This window comes from Elephas maximus, chromosome 12, assembly GCF_024166365.1.
Source record: "Elephas maximus indicus isolate mEleMax1 chromosome 12, mEleMax1 primary haplotype, whole genome shotgun sequence".
NCBI lineage: Eukaryota > Metazoa > Chordata > Mammalia > Proboscidea > Elephantidae > Elephas > Elephas maximus.
In genome coordinates this window covers 9,391,414-9,406,950 of record NC_064830.1, presented here as the reverse complement: position 1 = coordinate 9,406,950, position 15,537 = coordinate 9,391,414, and the positions used below count along the sequence as shown (strand labels likewise).

The 15,537-nt window shown below is 38.1% G+C and overlaps 1 protein-coding gene and 1 long non-coding RNA gene across 9 annotated transcripts in view; both read right to left on the bottom strand.

The window, feature by feature from the left end:
- The window catches only part of SNTG2 (syntrophin gamma 2), a 459,193-nt gene that overhangs the window by 358,307 nt on the left and 85,349 nt on the right, over positions 1-15,537 (bottom strand). The gene's annotated exons all lie outside the window — the stretch shown is intronic.
- On the bottom strand, positions 650-15,533 carry LOC126086442 (uncharacterized). Its single transcript, XR_007519512.1, has 3 exons — positions 14,234-15,533; positions 3,645-3,707; positions 650-2,167 (listed from the first exon to the last, which is right to left on the bottom strand). It is a non-coding gene; the product is annotated as an uncharacterized LOC126086442 (long non-coding RNA).

The window sequence follows — 15,537 nt, the reverse complement described above, 5'->3', positions numbered from 1 at the left end:
ATGGGATACAGCTACACAGTGCTCTACTTACAGTTACAAACACTCGTAAGAACAAAAGGCCACTACCTAATAGATTAACATTTCACTTAAGAAATTACAAAAAGAAGAGCAAAATTAGTCCAAATAGAAAGAAGGGACTAATAAAGATTAGAGTGGCGATAAAAAAAAAAAAAAATGAAGAAAATAAACAAAAACGATACTGTTTCTTTTAAAAGGTCAATGAAATTGACAAACCTGTAGCTACAGTGATCATCTAGATCAATGGAATAGAATCGAGAGGCCAGAAATAAACTCTTAAATTTCTGGTCAATTCCAGGATGAGTCAGTGAGGGAGAGAATATTCTTTTCATGAAATGATGATGGGATAACTGGATATCCATAAGCAAAACAATGTCTTTGGGTTCTACCTCACACCACATAGAAAAATTAATTCAAAATGGGTCGAAGAGTTAAAATCCTAAAACTCTTAAAGGAAAACACAGGAGTAAATCTCTGTGACCTTGGATTAGGCCATGGTTTCTTAAATATGACATCTAAAGCACAAGCAAAAAAAGAAAAAAAAAAGATAAATTGTGCTTCATCAAAATAAAAGCTTTTTTTTTCAAAAAACATCATCAAAAAGGTTTCTCCTAGAGTGGGAGAAAATATTTGCACATCATGTATCTGATAAAGGAGTGGTTTCATAATAGAGAACTCTTAGAATTGAACAATAAAAAGATAAATAACAAACGGGCAAAGGATTTGGATAGACATTTCTTCAAAGAAAATACGCAAATATCCAATAATAACATGAAAAGTTACTCAGTATCATTAGTCATTAGGTGTGATGGTTAATGTTATGTGTCAACTTTGCTAGGCTATGATTCTCAGTGGTTTGGGAGGTGTTCTTCCATGATATAATCACCGTCCATTTTGTGTTCTGATGTGAGCACCCAATCAGTCAAAAGGGGAGTTTCTTGGGGTTGGTGATCTGCCTCCAGTAGTATATAAATGGATGTTCTGGCAAAGCTCACTCTCCCTCTCCCTCAACCCTCCCCTCTTCTTGTCACCTGACTTCCGGTTCTTGGGATATAAGCCTGCAGGAGTCTCAGACCTGCCAACTCACCTGCAGACTTGGATTAGCCAGTCCCCACAATCCCTTGAGTCATCGAGGGTCCCAGACTGCCACCTGACCTGCAGATTTTGGATTCCCTATTTTTTATAAACCCTAGGAACCAGCAGAGGTCTCCAGTCTGCTGCCAGACCCATGACTTTGGGGCTTGCCAGCCCCCACAATTGTGTGAGTCATTTCCTGGAAGTAAATCTCTCTATATACACTTATATATATGTTTCACTGGTTTTGCTCCTCTTAAAGAACCCGGACTAAGACATTAGAAAATGTAACCCAAAACAGTAAGATACCACTTCACATGAACCAAACTAAACCAAACCTGTTGCTGCCGAGTCAATTCTGACTCATAGAGGCCATACAGATCTGCCCCATAGGGTTCCTAAGGAGCGGCTGGTGGATTCAGACTGCCGACTTTCTGATTACCAGCCCAGCTCTCAACCACTGCACCACCAGGGATAAAATGAAGACAGGCAAAACAAGCATTGGTAAGGATATTGGGAAATGATAACTTCCACACTTGGTTGCTGCGATCGTGAAATGGAATAGGCACTTTAGAAAACAATTTAGTGGTTCCTCAAAATGTTAAATGCAGAATTACCGTGGACCCAGCACTTCTATGTATACAACCAAGGGAACTGAAACATATGTTCACACAAAAAAAAGTACATAAAAGCTTATAGCAGCATTATTTATAATCACCAAAATATGGAAATAACCCAAATTCCCATCAACTGATGACTGTATAAACAAAATGTGGTATACCCCTAAAATGGAATATTATTCAGCCATAAAAAAGAAAGAGCTACTGACATACACTACAACACAGATAAGCCTTGACAACATTATTCTAACAGAAGGCAGACGGAAATACCTTGTTGCTTTTTTGGGTGTCCAGTGATATAAAATTGGATAGTGGTGATTGTTGCACACGTCTTTAAGTATCATCAAACCTAAACTGCACACTTTAAACGGATGAATTTATGATATGTGAATTATATCCCATTAAAACAAAAGAAGTAGATCAGAGCAATGCTTGTGATAGCATGGAGTGGTGAGCTGAAATGAAGGAATAAAGCATAATCAGAATTAAAATAAAACAAAAGCAGGTATGGACCATAATGACAGTGTACTGTGACTACAGAGTTAAGATTTTACAGAGTACAAAGTCTTTGTGATGTTAGGATGAAGAACTTCTTAAAACACTAAAAGCAGAAAGCATTAGTCAAAAAAAAAATTTTTTTTTTTGGCACACTGGGGTGTACACCGGATACATTTTAACAGAGAAATACAGATTGGGAGAAGATGTTCCCAATATCTGAAAAGTGATGATAGAATAATATCTATAGTATGGAAGAATCTTCAGCAAATCCACAAAACAAATAAATAAACCCCAATTTTCTCCACTGGAGAAAAGATGTGGTGACCTGCTCCCGTAAAAATCACAGCCGAGGAAACTTTCTGGGGCAGTTCTTCTCCGTTCTGTAGGATTACTGTGAGTTGGAATCAACTCCGTGGCGTACAACAGAACACTGATACACCCTCCTTAACATAAAAAAGAAAAAATCTATTCCCTAATGGGATTACATCCACACGTATAGGGGTTAGGATTTATAAGACATATTTATGGGGAACACAATTCAATCCACAACAGGGAGGGAGGGTCTGAAGACATCCCTAATGCAACCTCAAGTCACCTAAGGTTTGGACTAATGGAATGAAGGAAACAGCATTCCTGGAAATGTTATTGCTGAGTCACGAAACATCAATAGTTTTACGGAACACTGGATGCAACGCACTCACTCCACACTTACCAACATGGTTAGGTCCCAAAGACCAGGTCGTTATGCGAAAAACCGGCATTATGCAGAAATGGGATGATGACTGACACATCAGATCACACAATATTTTGTGGGACACCTATGTCCCTCTGGGCCCAAGATGTGGAAAATGTAGGTAGGTGCTATATGCCCCACTGGTCATGAAAGGGTTACTGCTAGACATATGTCACTAATGCACACATAGTCGGAGAGTAGATTTTTTACTCTTGTCGTAAATGCAAAATGTCAAATGACAAGATAGTCGTAAGTGAGGAGTAGGTGGACAGAATATATGATTTTAGTGGTAAGATGGTGTCAAACTGTGAAATAACCTGAATAGCTGACTTAGGAGTCTATATTTTGTTCATTTGTTAGTGCTTGGGCAGCCAATGAATATTTATGATTGAGAGAGGACATGATCAGTGGTGGTTTTGCAAAGATGACACTCGCTATTAACTCATATTGTAGTCCACAAAGAACCAGATCCTGACTTAACACAGGAAACAGAGGGCACCTGGGAATCAGAGCAATGTAGGGAGTGTAATGAAAACTCCTGGTGAGAGACTGGAATTGAAGACTATAGACAGGAAGGAGGAAACCTACCAGGAAAAAGTGAACCATTAAATGAGTGTGTAAGGTCACACACTCTCACATGCACAAGCTCACACAAAGTATAATGCCAGATTTACCAAAAAAATACAAATGTATTTACTCACCATAAGACAATCTTGGTAATTTAGTGGAAATATCTTAAATAGCTCACCTCTACTTCAGACTTCCTTTAAAAAGAAAAGAATAACTCAGGCCTTATCCTATAAGTTTTTGCTGTAGTTTAGAGCTAATTGGGAACCTCAATGATGCAATAAACCACAATGTCATATACTAAATTTATCGGATATGTTTTTTCTTGCTTAGTCAAGTATCAGATATCACATTCTCGTATCATTGCAATGTATCTGTTTTCCCGACTTTCCCTCATCCTCTCCCTACCCCACCCTGCAGAAAAAAATCAGTCTTTTGTTTTCTGGGTTGCTAGTCCATTTCAGTCACATAAAAAGTTTTCTGTAACTCAAATTAACCTCGTTTAGTAGGCCAAAAAAAAAATTTTTTTTTTTAGTAGGCCGAGGCTTTAAGTCAGGTATCAATTCTGAATTAAAGTACAAAAGATCAATATTAAATGCTTTCAATATACTGAGGTTTCTAATACGTGCTTCGGGGAAATAAAGTTAACTGGGATGATCCATAAAGTCCTTACATATGCTGATGGTTAACTTTGATTTGCTCTTCAAGAGGCACCTAAGAAACCCTCTGTTAATGTCCAGGGATTCCAGAGCCTTGAAGCGCAAAGAAGTTTAATGTACCAACTAGAAGCTGCGTTCCTTACCAGTCTGCAGGGAAATCACTGCCGGATAAAAGGCAATATTTCCTTCATATTTACTAAGAGACTGTGATAAAGGTCTTTGCTCTGAGAAATGAAAATAGATACCACATTATTAAAAATGTTAGACTCGAGAAGCTTGCACTCATTCTTTTACCAAGGAGGTAAAAATGCATTTCCAAAGCACTCTTTGTAACACAAAATGCATACAACCGGAACACCACACGTCACTCCTTGGCAACTGAGGTTTAGGAAAATCGCCTGGTACCATGCAGATGTGAGACTAGTATCAAAAACGGGAGGGGAAAAGGGGGGCTTGGAAAATGAGGTGCAGATGTGAAGAATATTGGGCAATTTTAAGGTCTTTCCAACTAAATGTAATTTATTTCCCACTGTAGTAGTTGTTAGTTGCTGTCTAGTCAAGATTCCGAATCATGGTGACCCCACGTATGCAAAGCAGAACTGGTCCATTGGGTCTTCAAGGCTGTGACCTCTCAGAAGCAGATTGTCGGGCTCGTCTTCCAAGGCACCTCTGGGTGTGTTCAAATGGGCATTTTCTGACCAGTAGTCTAGTGCTTACCATTTGTGCCACTCAGGGAGACTCCCTGTTTGCTATCATCGTTATTTTTTTGGTTGGATGTCTAAGATCGCCAAAGTGTCAGAAGAGTCAGAAGGGTTCTTTAAGCAGGCAAAACAGAAAGAAAGCAGCCCTAACAGAACTGGAGAAACTATTTAGAAAAGAGGAAACTGAGATAGTCTAAAAGTTTAAGTGATTATTTCAATCTACATGTAAATGAGACGAGAGTCACCGGTTGTCATCGATTGAATAATGTCCCCCCAAAATGTATGTCAACTTGGCTAGACCATGGTTCCCAGTATTGTGTGATTGTCCACCATTTTCTCATCTGATGTGATTTTCCTACATGTTGTAAATCCTACCTCTATGATGTTAATGAGGCACACAATTAGTGGCAGTTATGTTAATGAGGCAGGACTCAATCTACAAGATTAGGTTGTGTCTTAAGTCAAACCCTTTTGAGATATAAAAGAGAGAAGAGAACAGAGAGAGAGAGGAACCTCATACCACCATGAAACAAGAGCTAGAGGAGCACAGCACAGCTTTTGGACCTGGGGTCCCTGAGAAGCTACTTGACCAGGCAGGATTGGTGGCAAGCACCTTCCCCTATAGCCAACAGAGAGAGAAAGCCTTCCCCTGGAGCTGGTGCCCTGAATTCTGCCTCTGGCCTACTAGACATTGAGAGAATAAATTTCTGTTTGTTAAAGTCATCCACTGTGGTATTTCCGTTACAGCAGCACTACATAACTAAGAACCCGTGCGGCTTTTTAAAAATTACAGATGTTTATCCTAGCTCTACCTTATCAGAAGGTTTGGGGTCACTGACCACCTAATTAAGGGAAAAAAAAAAATTCTAAAGTATTTCTGATACGCAGTCCGGTATTAGAATCTCTGGACTAGGACATCAATTTACTAATTTATTCATTCATCTCTTTATTCAGCAAATATATATTGTCTGCTTACCAGGCACTGTTCTCTGTACTTCAGAATCATTAGTGAATAAAGCATAGATCACTGTTCTACCTGGGAGGGGCAGGCAATAAATAATAACCATATTAAACGGTTATATTGTATAAAATGCTAGAAGCTAATGAATGCTGTGGGAATAAAAGAAAAACAAGCATTGAAAGAGCAATGAGGCTGGAAGGGAAGACCACAGTAGTATCATGGTAGGCTTCACTGAGGAGGTGAACCTCAGTTATTTTTAAAGGGGCACTCTAGCTGCTATCTTGAGACTAAATCAAAAGAGTCAAAGGCTGAAAGAAAGAAGCTATTGCATTAACCCAGGCAGGAGATGATAGAACTATGCATACCATTAAGATCCTTGGGTTCAGCCACTAACTGAAGGTTGTTGGTTCGAATCCACCCAGAGATGCCACCAAAAAAAGGCCTGGTGATCTAGTTCTGTAAGATTACAGCCACTGATACCCCTGTGAAGCACATTCTACTCTGACACACATGGGGTCATCATGAGTTGGAATCAACTGGATAGCAAGGGATTTTTTTTTTTTTTTTTAATGCATTTCACTTAAAGGCAGGGAGTTAAATATACTGATGGATTGGATTTCCTGAGTTCTGTCCCATACACAGGATATACCAGAAGGAAAACAAGATAAGTGATGTTTAAGCGCAGGGTTTGCAAAAATGAAATGCCCAGGAAAACAGGATCATTCGTGAACACATTCTGAGAAATATAGCTCGAGTAATAGGGTCTCCTGTACATCAGAACAGTCCGTGCATTTTCAGGAAGATTTATTCACTATTTTTGTACATTGATGTTGCTAAGTGCCAACTTACAATTTCCTAAACCTGTTGTCTGAAGGATATGTCCCTTACTTTTATAATTAGTGAGTTCTTTCTGCATTGAATAACAGATTTTGAACTTATGCCAAAAAGTACATAAAATTTGGAGGGAGGGAACCAATTCCACTTCATACATTTCATTCTGTATTCAAGTTAAGTGCCTAGAGAAGAACACCACTTGAGAGCCTGATTAATAACCCTGAATTACCATAAAAACAATGCTGGAGTGGTTTTCAGTTATAAGCAACATGTCTGGATCTGGTGTTTGAACACTGGAAAGAACTTTAAAATTAACTGTCCAGTAATGAATGATAGCTGTTTGCTTTTCCAGACACTGGTTAATAAGTTATATTAAAATTATTTATTACTTTTGGACTGATTTCAAAGGATACATTTTAAATTTGATAAAACATTTAGCAAAACAAAATAACAAATTAGATTGTTGTTTTAACTTGGCAATCAGAACATCTGGGTTGAAGACCTAGTTTAACAAATCTTTTAGTCTTACTGGCCCCAAACTTTTAAATCTCTCAAACGTGGTTAAAAATTTACAGGGTCTCGGGAATGAATGAACGACATTGCCTGTGCTGGACAGAATAATGCCCTATCCAAAGACGTCCACGCCCTCACACAAAATCCATAGATATGCTACTTACACGGCAAAAGGGACTTTAAAGATGTGATTAAATTAATGATCTGAGATGGGGAGATTAGCGTGGATTATCTGGGAAAGTCCAGTGTAATCCATCTCAAGGAGGGTCTTTATAAATGAAAGAGTCAAGCAAGACAATCAGAGTCAGAGGGAGATTCAAAAATGCTACACTGCCAGCTTTGAACGTGGAAGAAGGAGCCACAAGCCAAGAAATGCTGGTGGCCTGCAGACACTGAAAAAGACAAGGAAACAAATTCTCCCCTAGAGTCTACGGAAGGAACATGGCCCTGCTAACACCTTGATTTTAGCTCAGTGAGACCTGCGTCAGACGGCTGACCTCCAAAAGTGTAATATACTAAATCCATGTTGTTTTAAGCCACTGTGTTTGCGGTAATTTGTTACAGCAGGAAAAAGAAACTAATACACCATCCTATCTTTCTCACAGTAATTCCAAAAGAAAAGCAGAATCGCAATAACCGTCTCCACTGCATCAACTGTTCCATCACCTCCTGTGTAGAATATTACAACAGCCTCTGTCTTTGACTTTCAGTCCGTCCACTGTCTGTCTACTGTACTAACAGTATACACCACACCGCATCTCCCAGGGCAAATGTTACCTCTTCCATGCAGTCTTCACAAATTATCCCTAACTGGGACTGGCCGCTTTCTCCTCTCCAAATACTATTCAATTAAGCCATACTACTCACTATACTAAAGAGGAAAACTCAAGTGCAACGCCAGATCTTCTGTGATTTCTCCCATTGTTTGTATTAAGCTTCACAAGGTGTCTTTCAGTGATTGAGAGAAACATGGTTTAATTTTAGCGATGTGTGGGCTATTTTATGTGTTGATCTGTTATACTCGTTCTTCAGTAACTATTTTTCCCAGTAAGTAACTGATTATATCAACACCATCTATTTCATATTCTCAAAGAGTTGATCGATTTATCATATAGTATTAGTTTCTCTTTTTGTCCAAAAAACTGTCTCTCACTGATCTGTATTATCAATTGTATGCCAGGGCCATGCTGTTTCAATTACTATCATGTTTTAAAATGCTCTGATATTCACTAAGGTAAATAAATGCCCTTATCACTTTGTTTTTCAAAAATACTTCAGTTATTCATTATCTGTTCATTATTCTGGATGAAGTTCACAATTTTTTAGTGAAAAATACTCTTGGAATTTTAATTTTAATTATATTAAACTGTGAATTCACTTATAAAGAAAAAAATACCTCATCTTTTTTTTTTTTTTTACAGCATCATGGTACACTTGTATTTAATCAAGTCTTACATTTCTTTTTTAATATTAATTTTCTTCATGTTGGTCTCTCACTTTTGCTATCATGTTTTGAATAGATATTTGAAATATCAGAAAACTACAGACCATGGGCCAAATCTAGCCTGCCATCAGTTTTATAAATAAAGTTTTAATGGAACAAAATCATGCTCATTCATTTAAATATTGTCTATGGCTGCTTTCACACTACAAGTATAGAACTGAATGGATGTGATACAGACCATAGGAACCAGGCAAAGCCATAAACTATTTACTGTATGGTAATTCACAATAAACATTTGCCAAACTCTGTTCTAAATAGTTATTACCAATGTAAAAAAAAAAAAGTTTTTTTTCCCTATAATCAGCTACTCTATATAATTTTTCCAATAATTTTATAAACCTTCAGTTTATTTTCTTCAGTCGCAGTCATGAAATAGAGGTCCTACTGCAGTTCAGCAGGGATTCCAGACTAAGACTGACTATGAAGAAAAGCCTGGTTATCTACTTCTAAAAATCGGCCAGTGGAAAACCTTCGGATCACAGTGGCCGGGTCCACAACTGAGAATGAGAATGGCACAGAACTGGGTAGCGTACCATTCTGCTCCATTGTGCGTGGAGTCACTATGAGTTGGGGGCCAACTCGATGGCATCTAACAAGACAGCTAGCTCAAACCCAGGATGGACATGGACGTGAGCAAGAAATAAAGTTATTGTAAGCCATTACGATCATTCTGAATCTACTTGTTATTGCAACATTATTTACCCTAAATTGACTCCATACCTTGGTTTATGTATGTTATGGTTTTCCCTCAGGGTGAAATAATCTCACATGTCAGAGCCAGTGAAAATGACTGTTCTGTACTTGGATGGCTGATTTTTGGGCTCTAAAAGGAGCCCTGGTGGCACAGTGGTTAAAGCACTCAGCTGCTAACTGAGAGCTCAGTGGTGTGAACCCACCACCTGCTCCGTAGGAGAAAGAAGTGGCAGTCGGCTTCCGTAAAGATTTACGACCTTGAAAATCCTATGGGGCAGTTCTATATAGAGAGTCGCTATGAGTTGGGATCAACTCAGTAGCAGTGGGTTTCGGTTTTTTAAATAAAGCCCATAAGGGTGAAGAATGGATGCTGCCCAGAAGTATTGGGGGAGGAAAAAAAAAAACAACTTTACAATACCATAAATACTTTTCTAATAACAGTAATCTATTGCCCATCCTAATTAGAAAACATATTCTTATACTTTAATAAAATGCTGCATTGAACAAAAAAAGCAATAGCCTTTTGACTTCTGTAGTCTCAGGGTTTTTTTTTTAGTCTCAAACAAAGACGCCACCATCTATCTGCACATTACTGACTGCAGGAAACGGCTTTCAAAAACAGATTTACCACATTCCAGCCTCAGATACAGCACGCCCGAACAATCCAAACCAATTTTATGGACGCTAACCTCATAATATGAGAATGCAGAAAAAAATTCTGGAAGCTACATCGTTCTTCCGCTTCCATTAGAAGAGAGTATCATAGGAGCCAAGTAACCTGCCAGATGAAGTCCTGAGAACTTTTCATTCAAATTTCCTCATTTGAAGCGGAATAAACAATGTGGACCCAGAGCAATTCACACTCAAAGAGTATAGGAACTAAAATTAAACAAAACTTATTTAAATCTTTACTGGTAGGGGCTTAAATATAAAGTCCAAAAGGATTTATTTCATCTCCTAGCAAAGAGTTTAAAAATCTTTCTGCATTGCTCTTGTTCTAACTATTGCATATTTTTGTATTTTCTGGATGACTGTCTGTGAAATCCATGCTGTCTGCTGCTGCCTTAGTTATCCTGTGCTGCTAGAACAGAAATACTACAAGCAGGTGGTTTCAATGAACAGAAATTAATTCTCTCACAGTTTTGGAAGCTAGAAGTTGGAATTCAGGGTGCCGGCTTGAAGGCAAAGCTTTCTTTCTCTGTTGGTTCTGGAGGAAGGTCTTTGTCTCTTCTGCTTCTGCTTCCTGGTTCACTGGCGATCTCCGTGTGGCTTGGCATCTCTCTTCCTCCATCTCTACATTGCTTCCTTATCTAATCTCTTTAATGTCTCAAAAGAGATTGACTCAAAATACTTCCTACATTAATCCTGCCTCATTAATATAACAAAGACAACCACAGGATTATAACCACAGGCATACAGGTTAGGATTTACAACACATATTTTGGGGGGAGATAACTCAATCCATAACAGCTACTAATCCCCAAACTCTCACCCTGGCCAACTGGCTGTGTCCCCTTAATCTCCTCTTTTTCTTTTGTTTCTTTTCTTCCTAAGTCAATCTTAACTCTTCCAATGCAAATCCCAAGCCCTCGTTCTTAGAGGTCTGTGCGTCCACTACCAACACCTGCACTGTTAATCACAGCTACTGAGCTCACAAAAGCAAGCCTCTCTTTACCCGTTGCCATTACGTAGGTTCTGATTCATGGAGAACCCATGTGTGTGAAAGTAGAATTGTGCTCCTCAGCGGTTTTGATGTCTGATTTCAGGAGTAGATTGCCAGGCCTTTGATCCGAGGTGCCTCTGAATGGGCTGGAACCTCCAACCTTTTGGTTAGCAGCTGATTGGATTAACCATTTGTACCACGCAGGAACTCAGCCCTTAAGAGGGTAGAAAAGTAAAAGAGGTAAGCGGAAAAGGCCATTTCTTTTTCTTGGAGTGTAGTTAGGAGAACTTCATTTTAGTACTCACATTCAGAAAATTAATTCCTATTACACATTGAGGAGCCCTGGTAGTTCAACAGTTAAGTGCTCAGCTGCTAACTGAAAGGTCACCTGTTCAGTCCCCGTGGATGAAATGACATAGCAATCCACTCCAGCAAAGATCACAGCCTAGGAAACTGTCATGGATTGAACTGTCTCCCCCCAAAATATCTGTCAACTTGGCTAGGTCATCATTCTCAGTAATGTCCAACTGTCCACCATTTTATCACCTGATGTGATTTCCCTGTGTGGTGTAAGTCCTGTCACTATGATGCAATAAGATGGATTGGCAGCAGTTGTACTGATGACATCTACAAGATTAGATAGTGTCTTACGCCAGTCACTTTTGAGATATAAAAGAAGTGAGCAGAGAGACATGGGACCTCGTACCACCAAGAAAATGCTGGGAGCAGGAAGTGTCCTTGCACTGAGGTGCTCCCAGACCAGGGGAAGACTGATGATGAGGACCTTCCTCCAGAACCGACAGAGAGAGAAAGCCTTCGCCTAGATCCAGCAATCTGAATTCGAGTTTCCAGCCTACTGGACTGTGAAAAAATAAACTTCTCTTTGTTAAAGCCATCCCTTTGTGGTATTTCTGTTATAGCAGCACTAGGTGACTAAGAAACCCATAGAGCAGTTCTAGTCTGTCCTATAGGGTTGCTATGAATCAGAATTGACATGACAGCACACAACAACATCGCACGTTCATTCACTCACGAATTAAAAAACACTGTTACGCATTTAACTACATACCAGGCACCTAAGTGCCAAGGAAATAGGAATAAAAAGACCAAAAGTTTCCTGCAAATTCTGGCCTTTGAACCTCCCTGCCTCCCATGAATAAAACAAATGGGCATGTATCCTTCCTGATGAGCATTACTTAAAACCAAAACCAAACCGGCTGCACTAAGTCAATCCCAACTCATAGCGACCCCATAGGACGGAGTAGAACTGCCCCATAGGGTTTCCGAGGAGTGGCTGGTAGATTTGAACTGCTGACCTTTCGGTTAGCAGCCTGAGCTCTTAACCACTGTGCCACCAGGGCTCTCAGTGTTACTTAATGAGTCAAATTAAAACCTCCAGTTCAGGAAGAATAAACCATAATGATTAAATTAGATCATTTTCTTTAGAAAAGGCCCCTTCCCTCCCTGAATGAGAAGCCGTGACACCTAAGTGTGTTTCCTCCTGAGCTTCTGTGTTCCTGAGGGTACATCTACAGAGCCCCAAGCTCACTGGGTGAAAAGACACTTTCTATCAAGTACTGACTTGCTTTGGCTGAACAGCGTTAACTGATAGGCTTCTTGTTTTCGCAGACAAAGGCTCAGTCCGTTCCTCCGTAAAATCGGAGCCAATGAAGAAGAAATAAAGTGTATTTTTCCGGAATATCATTTCCTTAATTAATGTCACTATATCCTGACTTGAAGTCCTGATAACGTAAGCTAATGTAATATCATGGCAAAGTTTCTTTTGGGAGGAGGAATTTCATATTTCAAAACCTTTCCTATATTAAGAAGCAGGTACTTGACAAGGAATTCTTATACATTTTCTTCAATATCTTTGGAAAATTTACACGTCAAAATTTAATCAATTTTTAAGCCTAATTTTATCACACCTCTCACAGCATTAGATTATATTAGATTATTTAATTAATTTTTTTTTCTCTAAGTCACAATAAACTGTACAAATAGTTCAGTTTTGACTATTGTGGTGCTAACCACGAGAGCTTCCTTTCATTATTTTCCATTTAAAAATAAAAATGCAATACCTCATCGTTGGTTCAAGACTTTAAAATGTGACCCTAACAGACCTGGGCCTTTACTTCATGTAATATATTTCTAACTAAAGAACTCCCTGAAAAATTATCAACAAATTATAAGACATGAAATGAACATAAACTTTTATTATCTAAATAAATGGTAATTTCATTACAAATTGCAAATGTAGACTCAATCCCAAGAGTATTTCATCATCAAGCCAATTTTTTAAGCTAATACAACTTTACATAAATGTAGGGGAACAATGGACATTGGTGTTCCAAACTCAAGATGTTCTAGAAGGAATTATCTAAACCCTTCCCTACATCCTGAAAGGTTATTTTGCAGACAGTATAAAACGAAAATATCACGATTAAAATTCAAATTATTTCATAATTGTGTAAGAATATGTATCAGCAAATATCACGACTTTGAATTTTAAAACTTGTATTTGCCTTATTCATTAAAAATAGTAATCTGGTAGCAGTCAAGAGAAAGACAGCAACCTTTTAATAATTTTTTAAAAGTATAGTCAAATTACTACCTCATGAAAATTGAAGTTTTAATGAAAAATTTTGGAATGACTTCACTGTACGTGAATGGTTTTAATGTTATGATAATACATTAATCTAAGAGCTGCTCAACTAATCATCTAGAGATAATACTATGATAATATATCTTAAAAACGTCTTAATAACACAACATGTATAATAACCAATTAAGAGTTTTCTACCTTTATTTGATAGGGTATAAAAACGTAAAACCTTTTGTTAAGTTGATTACAACTCATGGTATTAAGTTGATTACAACTCATGGTGATCCCATGTCTTACAGTATACAGTAGAATTCTAACATGTGAAAATTTATTTTATAGGCTGATAGTAGGACCTTTGGTTTGCGCTTGTGTACTGACTTAAAGTTTGGTGGTTCAAACCTACCCCACAGCATGGTGATCTGCTTCAGTAAAGTAGTTCTACTTTGTAATAAATGGGGTCATCGTGAGTCAGAATTGACTTAACAGCTTAACAGCTACTAGTTTTTTCACTTTGCGGCTGACAGCAAAATAAAGGCTATTTTGGAGAAATTTCTTTAGAGATTCTTAGAAGCCAGACTGACTTTCCTCACCTTTGTAGTTCCTGTTACCTGCATGCTTGCCACACACAGCACAGCCATTGCCAAACGTCTAACTGAACTGAAATGAATTACTCACTGGATCTCCTAAGTGGATAAAAATGTGTCAGAATTTTTATTTGTCATTAAATGTACATTGGGGATTCACATGCAGTCGAAACTTATTTTTACATAATATCATTTATAATCAAAGAATTGTTTGGTCAACATGTAATTAAATTATAGCATCACAGCAATGCTATGGCAGTGAAAGGAAAAATACTTTGCACAGTTAGGTTAGAGAATTAATTTCAGTTCCCATTGGAAAACTTTAGCTTTTTAAATTTAAATTGCTAGATACAACCAAAATGTCAAGGGATTTGGTTTCTTGATTTGGAGGTTTAGGATCATGGTTTCATGGGACAACCCAGCTAATTGGCCTAATAACATGTTTAGTGCTTCTGTACTATCTCCTACTTCATGGTGTATTGCCTGGGGTCTTAAAAGCTGGCAAGTGGCCATCCAAGGCACAACAATTGTTCTCTATTTGTCTGGAGAAAGAGAGAAAGAAGAAGGTATCAGGAATAGAAAGAGGACATAGAATGTCTTGATAACTGCCACCACGATCAACTGCCTCCTTTGACATGAAACCAGAGAAACTGGCTGGTGCCCAGCTACCACTACTGAACATTTTGATCAAAGATTCTATAGAAGAATCCTGATCCAAAGGTGAAAAACGAAGAACAGAGTTTCAAATTCTCATGTACTCCAGACCTCCCGGAATTATAAAGGTTGGATAAACTCCTGAAACTACTGCCCTTAGACAATCTTTAAATCTTAAACAAAAATAACCCCTGAAGTCTTCTTAAAACCAAATAATAATTTAGCTTAACTAGTAAAAAATGTTTGCCTTGAGTATTATACTCTTTTAAGAACTATCTATATGGGATCTAGTTGACAACAGCAACTTGAAAGATTAGATTGGAAATTAGGGGGCAAGTAAGTTTGTGTTAATGAGGAAGGAACAACTCAGAAAAGGAGAGTGAGAATGGCTGCACAACTAGAAGGATGGAATTGATGTCACTAAATGGTGCCTTGTACATGTACAAACTCTTGAACTGGTGCATGTTTTGTTGTGTATATTCTCAACAACACAAAATTTTTAACTGTTAGAAATATTTTTTAAAAAAAAATGAAGATCAACATGGAGAGCAAATAAAATTTCTTGTAGCCTGTATCAGACAACACTATAAACTACAGTTTGAATGACAATGTGAAAACACTGATTTTCAACCATAAGCGTAGGGCTCTGAGGACTC